Source organism: Vanessa atalanta, chromosome 18, assembly GCF_905147765.1.
Source record: "Vanessa atalanta chromosome 18, ilVanAtal1.2, whole genome shotgun sequence".
In the NCBI taxonomy this organism is placed as follows: domain Eukaryota; kingdom Metazoa; phylum Arthropoda; class Insecta; order Lepidoptera; family Nymphalidae; genus Vanessa; species Vanessa atalanta.
Genome location: NC_061888.1, coordinates 105,293 through 115,058, shown reverse-complemented (window position 1 = coordinate 115,058; position 9,766 = coordinate 105,293).

Sequence of the window (9,766 nt, the reverse complement as noted above, 5' to 3'; positions counted from 1 at the left end):
TCAAACCATCTGATAACTTAACTTCGCTTAACTCGGGATTGTCTATATCTTACTAAAACCAGGAAATGTATCTATCATAGTTAAATATACGTCATATGTTACACACACGAGTGCTTTACATTCATTTGATTGAAATATCGATGGGAGCCACGGCTTCGTCACAAAACGCGATGTTTTTAACAAAGTGCTAATAAATAATACTCACTGTTGCGTCACAACATATTTACAACAATATTATGTATATTCACAGTAGCATTAATGACTAATAAAATCAGTGACAATCATTGTATGTGCACAAGAAGTAAGGCTTAAATAATAAGCTTAGAACGCCATGTTTCCGACTCCTCAAAGTCCATAAATCATTCTTGGGGCAAGGTATCCGTTTCTATAACAAAATTCCGGAGACATTTTCAATTTTGCCGTTTCATACATTCAAATCATTTGTAAAAAAATACATTGGTAAAGAAGGCATATATTCGATACAAGATTATATAGATGATAAAAAAGCGTGGAGTTAATGCTTGTTGACTTCCACGCAGGAGACAACATATTTGTATTTAACATGACTGTATTTTTAGATGTTGAAAAAGAGTAACTACTGAGTTTCTTGCCGGTTCTTCTCGGTAGAATCTGCATTCCGAACCGGTGGTAGAACTTAAAGTAGTTTGTTAAATGACGATTCAAAAGTTCTTGTAAAAGCCTACTTGAATAAAGTATATTTTGATTTGATTTGAACTAAGGAAAAATAAATTAAATTAAATATTTACTTATAAAAGTAGATTAAAATATATTAAGTAGTTATGTAACTTTTGTTTTATATTAAATTCGCAATTTAGGGAACTAATTATATATATATATATATTTATTGTAATAGAATTTCTTTGAAAGTATCTCAAATAATCTACAAACTAACTGTGCTTAAATCACCTATATAAAAGCAAATAAATTTATTAAAACAAACGAACTATTAACATAATAAAATATATTATAAAACGTGTGAAAACCGCTCATTGTCTCACAGTATCAAATAATGCAGTGTAGGTATATGAGAGCGCGCGATAAATGAATGGAATTTCCTAAAATAAAATTATAATGAGACCTCATAAACGATTCTGTGCTCCATGAAGTATGTGTGGAATCAGAGTACTCGCTCTTCGGAATGCTCACTTTATAATTAAGAGTATTTGCGGCCACAATTAATTACCCATTGTTTAAATTTTTCTTCCTCTTCAAAGTTTAGCTCATATTGGATCTCGTTGGAGACAATCGACGGTTCTCAGGTAGTTAGTTCATCGGTCTTATTGCTACCACGTCTCATTGCTTAAATTATAAAAGTTATCATAAGAAGGGGATGTACTCTTGTACAACTCTTAGGCAATATTGAATCATATGACTGAATCAAGTCAATACTAGCATTTTACCATTCGATGCGGTCATAATTTATAAAGTAACTATTTTCAAAATTTATTTGTAAATAAATGTATAATTTTTTTTCCTAAGTTAAATTAAATTGAAACTTAACACCTGTTTAGAAACTTGGTTGTGCCGGGAAGAACCGGTAAGAGACTAAGTAATTACAATTATACGTCAATGAAAATGTTATCTATAGCAGGTAGACTGGCTGGCAAATCGGCCACCTGATGGTCACAAGTCAGTACCCATAGACATTGGCGCTGTTGTAAATATTGGCAATTCTTTACAGATCGTATATGAAATCTCAGTAGCAATCTGAAGTTTAGAAGTCGGTAGTGTGGCAGTGACAAAACTCCTTTGCCTCGGAAAATACTCAAAATCTTTGATCCTAACCTAGGTAAACTAGATAGTGCACCTGTTTGCACACACTAAGCTAATAGCTAGTATGATGTCGAACTTAAATTAAACGAACGCCGAAAGTAAATCGATAATACAACCTATTACTTACTAACATATGTATTAATACTCGACGAGTTATTCACGCATGTGTATTCTAAAAAACCTAAAAATCATTGACATACTTTTCATTTAACGTGTTAAGCGCATAAGTATCTACGAAACTTATTTATTATAAACTTGTTTATGAGTTGTGCGCCGCCTAGAAACGTTGCATTAGGCAAACGGCTATTCAAGCGTCAAAGGCGATTTGTTTTGAGATCGAATTGAAATAAAAGTTTAGTACAAACAGTAATTATGGGGTTTAAGATTCATACTGCATAAACAAGCAAGTATCCCAAACTATTGTTTAGAAAATTATCTTTTCTTATAAAAATTGTGTTGGCGTACCGAATTAGTTATCGACTAATTTAGAAGTAGGTATGAGCCATTAAAGCTATATAAATTTATTTTAATGTATTGTAATGGTTTTCTAGTTCTATAGGTTTTCTTCTAACGTAGGTACTCGTAACTTAGATATCATTATAAGTTAAGCTCAGTTCAAAGTGGCGACAAGTTTCCGCCTGAATAATGCAAAGAACATCTGCGTTGGTCGAGCTCAGGTTGTCGAGGGTTATCGGTAGCGGGCAGTCGGTTGCGGGTCGCGGGTAGCGGGCAGGTTGCCGCTAATGAGCGCCGTGACGGGACACGACACGCGCAATTACACGCGCCTGCTCACACCTAATTGTCACGACTCGAAATATCGTACACGAACGCCATTACCTGCGCTTGTTCAATGTTCAGACTGGAATACATTTACTAGAGAAAGAGGTCTATTTATCTAATTTATAAATCAACTGATATTTCCTTTACTTAATACGTTTTCAATGAATAAAACAAATAAATTAACTGAAAACAATTGTAAAAAAATAAAACGAAAATGGTTTTATTTTTACCTAAGTATTTAATTGTTTTTTTGCTTATTTATTAATAATTTTTCATCGACTTTCATAGTGTTTTGACAATAGCTCAGTGCTTTACAGACAAACAACGATATGATTCTGGCGTATGCAAATTGACCCATTATAATTGAAGGCATTAGTGAGGCTCTTATGGTTTCATGTTTAATATTTATTACAGTGTCATGTCTTCTTATAAGACTGCTGTTCGCGAGGTCCTTAGTTAAAATAAATTCTTAGTAAGGTTGCATGGATCTAGAAACCCTACAGAGTTACTCTCTCGCGCCTCCGAAAGCTGGTAAAGAGATTGTTTCTGCGTTTGATCGGTAACCAGTTGTTTCGAATTGTCATTCCATCGGATTACGCGGCAGGGACTAGGGAGTGCATCGTATTGGTATACTATAAAAGCTGAAGTTTAGTCAGGAGGACTTTAATATAAATATAAAAAAGGAGCTGAGATGGCCCAGTGGTTAGAACGCGTGCATCTTAACTGATGATTGCGGGGATCAAACCCAGGCATCTCTGAATGTTCATGTGCTTAATTTGTATTTATAATTCATCTCGTGCTCGGCGATGAAGGAAAACGTCGTGAGGAAACCTGCATTTGTCTAATTTCAACGAAATTCTACCACATATGTATCCACCAACCCGCATTGGAGCAGCGTGGTGAAGTATGCTCCAAACCTTCTCCTCAAAGGGAGAGGCGGCCTTAGCCCAGCGGTGGGAAATTTACAAGCTGCTAATGTGGTTGTTAAAAAGCACAGTTATACTTATTAACATAATGTTATTGCATTGAGTACATGTAAGAAATATTCAAATTTAGGAAATAATAAAACGAGTCGTTAATACACCATGAAAATGCATGGAACCGTGACGGCGCCGCGACGGCTTTGTAACGATAGCACTGCGACGACGATGCAGGTGGCGGGAACTACGTTGTCTTCTATTGTCTTAATGGCTTTATTGTGATATGACGATAAGTGGTGTAATTATTTTATGTTTATAAACATTTTAAGACTACCGTCTTGTATTAGACAGCAGAGCTCGCTGGCGTTTTTCAGTAGCTGTTTGTGGAATATAATAATATATGTTAAGTAAATAAGTCCATTGACAATCTATTAATCTGTCATTTCTGGGTAAAGACCTCATTCATCCTGAGGAGGAGGATTGGAGTTTATTCACTATGGTCCTTCCGGGTTACCTTCTCTACTGAACCGGAGATCAATTACTAATAAAAATTCGGCACATGAAAACTCTGTGGAATCTCTCATTGTCATTTAGCATCTGCAATCTGAACCGCTGCGCCAGGTTGTCTCTCTCTATGCTTAGTCTTAAGTTTCATTATCCTTCATTTCGGTATTTAGTGATTATTATTATGTGATATTAAGCATTTTAATTTATTTTTGGGTTGACAATATTTATTTATTTCTGAAAATATCTCAGGCATTGTTGAACCTATGTTCAAAATTGACATTATTATCCTATATATATATATATGTCAATTTTTACAAAGTCTAAAAAGTTTCCTTTTTCAAGGGACTAGACCATTTTAACCAACAATAGTAAAACATTGATAACAAGTAGGTTGTAATATTTCCATACATATCACATTTAATTATTATTAGTTTTTAATAACAATATTCATCGCGATTAACACGCGTATTCCTAGAGGGTTGTCATTTATATTATTTTCATTGACAAATTCTGAACTGAATAATTTGTTTTAAACAAGGCGAGTCGCGGGCTGAGCGCATAGAAAATGTTCTAATAGAATTATTATTATTCATTAAAATTTTGGTTAAATGAAATGAAAGTAGAATAAATATTTCCATTTTCATTCATTTATGAATTGTAGCTCCTACGTGGTAAAAAATATATATTATGAAAAAGAACCGAATACCTACGGAATAGAACCTCACGATCTTTAATTACGCGATTGTAATTAACACCACGCCTTTCGATGCGCTTGCGCAGGTCAATGCGTTGGAAGGAAACATTATATTTACTCTGATATTAACTATAATTATTAAATAAGATTTATTGTTCGACGAACAGCGTATTTAATGCGTAGAACACTGTACAATTATTTTATTTATTATATTTATACAAAATACTTAAATCCCACCTGACGTAAATTAAGAACACGATGTTCAAAACTGAACTCTAATAACACAAGCATAATAATATAAAGGTTTTATTGCCTCGATATTAAGTAACTCAGGAAGACCTCTTTCTTAGTGAATTCAAGTTGAATGCAACATTTACACGCAGTAGGGCTTCATTGTTATGTAAATTTAGAAACTTCGGCTGGATATTAGATATTAATTATAATTTTAAAGCGATTTAAAAATTAAACGCTGATAAACTACCGGGAGTTAAGAATTGTTCATACTCGTATCCGTTAACGAGACAGCGCCGTCCCGTGGGCGGTGGACTTGCATTGTTCTCGCTACAATTAACTCGACGACGTAATTGCTCAGATAACTATATCGTGAGCAAATTGAGCGCGAAATCGATCGGTATCAGGCGAACAATGGCGACCAATCGCGGGGCCAGATCGGGCCGCGACCCGCCATTGGCCACTTCCAGCGTCGCATGCGCGGTTTCACACAATGCGCTGAAATCTGAAACTTCATGTGTCGACCATTTTGAATGCCGCATTCGATTCGCCTCGAGGGCCCATTGTCGGGGCCGTCGTTCCGCATCTGCAGCGCTCGCCAGCACGTATGCCATTGGTCATGGCACGAAGGTGTCGCGACAAAACTACGGAGAGAAGTTTTAATCAGGGCTCGCTATTTCTCAGTGTTTGGGACCACCCTCGGGCGAGGTGAGCGTTACGGTATCGAATACAGTTTTGTTGTTTTCAAAACATGTTTTAAGGAATCGATTTGATTTCAAAATACAGGCGGGCATAATTTTGTTTACAGAACTGGAGGTTTTGATATTATTGTTACTCTTCATGAACTGTATCCATAAAACATCAACAGGTGTCAATGACCCATTGTATCTAGAATATGTATCGCCTCGTAAACAAAGCGAGATTTAAATTAAATATACAAAGCCTGTTCAAGCAATTATTACATTTAAAGTTTTCATTGAATCGAAAGTAATCAATTAGAACTATCTACTGTTTATAGCGACAGAGGTCCACGGTGTCCGAGATCAGAGGCGGCGGCACAATGGATCAGCGAGCAATTATCTCGCGGCCATTAGCGAGGCGACCCTTGCCCACCCGGGCGAGGGCGGGTCTGTGGGGGAGGGCGGGGGTCAGGCCACCGGGGAAGACGACATAATCGCCGTATCGGCTATCGGCAAAGGAGAGTTAGGTCTTCTAAATGTTTATACAGTCGATCTGGGGATAAGTCTAGCTCAGCTAAGGGTTTTTATTTAAGTGAATGAGTATGGACAAACACAACGAAATATTGTTTAGTTATAATAGTTTCTAAGTCGTGCGGACTTTGTGAACATATTCGTTAGTCAAAAAAAATTGCATTTCACTCATTTGAGTACGAATACAACATCAGCATTTTTTTATTTTTTTTAAATAAAATAATCCATTGTGTTATCCTGAAATCGTCGGATGAATTATTTGCAGGGTATATGAATTTAATTAAAAATATTGTTAATTTCATTTACATACAAGTTTAACTACTACTATTGAGAATAACTAACAAGTCATTTACTTGTCAGTTATTAAAAAATGTTTGGTTTAATTGTAATGCTAAATAAAAATATGAATAATTTCAGGTTAAAATTTTAATAATACACCTCAAGGTCGACGGGGGCAGAAATTTAGTTTAAATTGTAAGCCAGATAGACTTAATTGGCTCAATATCACGACGAACTCAAACTTTCACCGAAATAATAAGTAGCGAGTTGATCATACAAGTTACATCTTGTTAGATATAAATAATGACTCTCGTAACGTTATAAGTTTTTGTTCATAAAAATATCTTCCTAGGTTTTATTTGACATCATTAAGATGTCGGTTACATTACTTTGAATAACTGAATAATCTAGGGATTAATTAATAAAACCTCTTTCGTCGTGATCGCTCTGCCGACACTATTATAATACAAAAGTTTATCTTCTTGTCCGCGTGTTTGTTTTCCTTCGGTCATCATAGTATGTCGACGTACGACATATCAAACGACGTATGATATGTCATAATATATCATTGTAGGAAGACGAGTCCCAATTATTCATAGTTGAGACATTAATGTGACACCTCGATAGTGTCTGCGGTGCATCACTATCAAACTGCAATTAACAAAGCTTAATTGATAAGTGCTAAGGGTCTTTAATTGGGAAGAAAATTTTATTACAACTCTTAAGTATGATAACAAACTATAATCTAATATCGACCTAGGATGTCAATTCATAAATTTAAATCCTAAATAAAAAAGGCTTTTTTTATTATAATATGACTATGTGGACATGAATATGCAATTTGGCCATTTGATGGTAAGTGCGCACCACCGCCCAAAGAGGTAAGGCGATGGAGATGAGATGTTATGTCACTTGTGTCTGTAGTTATACTGGCTCACTCACCATGCGAACCGGAACACAACAATACTTAGAGTTGCTGAGTGGCAATAGAATATGTGATGAGTGAGTGGTAGTGGTACTTTAATAGACGGTAAATGAGTGAACTTAATATTGATTGATATGATTGATATAATGCCAGATTTGTAATAATTTAATTGTATTTGATGGTGGTGAAAAAAGTTATTACAGAATTTCTCGTCCATTATTTACCTTTTGCTTAATTATTTTTAATAAAGTAGGTACTCTTAAAGGTAAATAAAAGCTTAAAGACTTCTGAAATTATTTGATAAACAGATCAATACAATAATCATTACAACAAGTGTGTATATTGTTAAAAGAGTCCTGCCCCACCTGCGCACGAACACTAAGCCGAAGGCTTCGTTCCCGGGCCATTTATTCCCACTTGTTGGAAACATGTTTCAATTAGTCGACCCTTTATCCCAGCATCGCGGTATCGCTCGACACTATCAACCAATTTGTCGAATATCGACGACGATTTTTCACTCTAATTATCGACAACACGGAAAACGGGACAACAGGACAACTCTAGCGGTCGTTGACCTCGCTCAGGACGTGAGACTGCGAGTGCCTTGTATAGTTTGTAAATAGTATTTAATGTAATTGCCTAATTAATATTTATTAAAGTTTTTTTAATCATTTAATGTTTTATTAAAGTAAGTATATAACATTCCGGCTATTTATTTTTCCCGGGACAAGGAATTCATTTCTATGATGAGATTGGGCGAATATGATTTAGTTTACGTGTTAATAAATTAAAATAGTATCTACAAAATAATGGTAAATAAAAAATATGATATAGATGTTAAAAAGGCGTAGAGTTTATATAAGTTGTTGATTTAATATTATTATATTATTATTAACGTATATAATTACTTATACGTATTATAAGTAATTATATACGTTACACGTAATTATATACATAATATATATTATTTTGATTGTATATAGTTGACTAGGTCTTTCATTTGAGAAAAAGAGTATCAATTCAACCTCTTGCCTCTTTTCGGAAAAGTCCCTCACATGGCTCACTATATTCTTTCTCAAAAAAAAGATATATATATATATATAAGATATAGATATAAAGATATATAACCCAAAAAACAAACTTTCCAGCTTTGTAATATTAGCACACATGTTATTTGTGCTTTAATATAATTCACAAATGATAAAAAGCGATGTAATTGAATTGTTATTGTATAATTTGTAATTAATACGCGTCACGCCACGCTTACTTAAACACGAACGAGCAGACAAAGGTCTGTTAATGATATAAGCGGGGAGTTTTTCTATCGTCGCAGCGATTGTCTCGGCCCGGACATCGCAGCTGTGTGGACAATACACTTGTAATTGAAGCTTTAGTGCGGACACTCGACGCGTCGCATTCGATACATTATTCGAGTAATTATTCCTTATGTTTAAAGATATTAAGTTATGCGAATTTCGATAAAAAAATCGTTTTGTTTATGTATATGAAATGGGTCAGCTGAGAGTAAGTGGTCACTGCTGCCTTATATAGGCAGCAGTGACCACTTACACAGGCATTTTTGTTATAAGAAAAATTACCCAATTTTGACATTTCCGATGCGCTAATTTAACTGGCTCACTCATCATTCAAGCCGGAACATAACGATACTAAGTATTGTAAAAAAGCGTTTTGAATTCATCTCGAGCTCAGAGGCGAAGACAACCGTCGTCGACTAAGCCGTAGTGGAACAGCTTCTAACCCTCTTCGTAAGATGAGAGAAAGAAGATACTAAAAATGTTAGTTAATAAAAATGTTTGTACAGAACACAAAATATGAATTAAAACAAACAAAAAACATTTCATACATAAGATTTAATTATTGATTTAATAAATGTATAACAGGCTGAGGTTTTCTAAATTATTTTATTTTATTTAGGGAGTCATTAAATTTTACTGTAAATTGCGTAAGTAAGCCGTAAATTTATTCTTTACTATTTTTTAGCTATATATTTTAAGTATATAAAATATTTAAGTATATATGTTTAAGTATATAAAACCTACAAAAATATATATAGCCACTTAAAAATAATATACACAGATGTTTTTATGAAACGTATAATATCAATGATCAAAATCAATGGAACAAATAATTTTATTTAGGGGTCGATTTGTTGACCCCTACTCGTAATTTTTTCTATTCCCTGCGGCTCAGTATTTGTAACGACGCTATAAACAGACAAAGCGGCCCCGATACACATTCGGACATCGACAACGTCACACGCGGCGCGGGGGCGTCTCCCTCGTGCGGTCACGTTTAATTATGTTCTCTAAGATAAAGGGTTGGGATTATCTGCGGATGATAACATACATTATCATCCGCACAGCGCTATCGTCGTTTACTAGGGAAGGGGTATTCTTTGATTGTT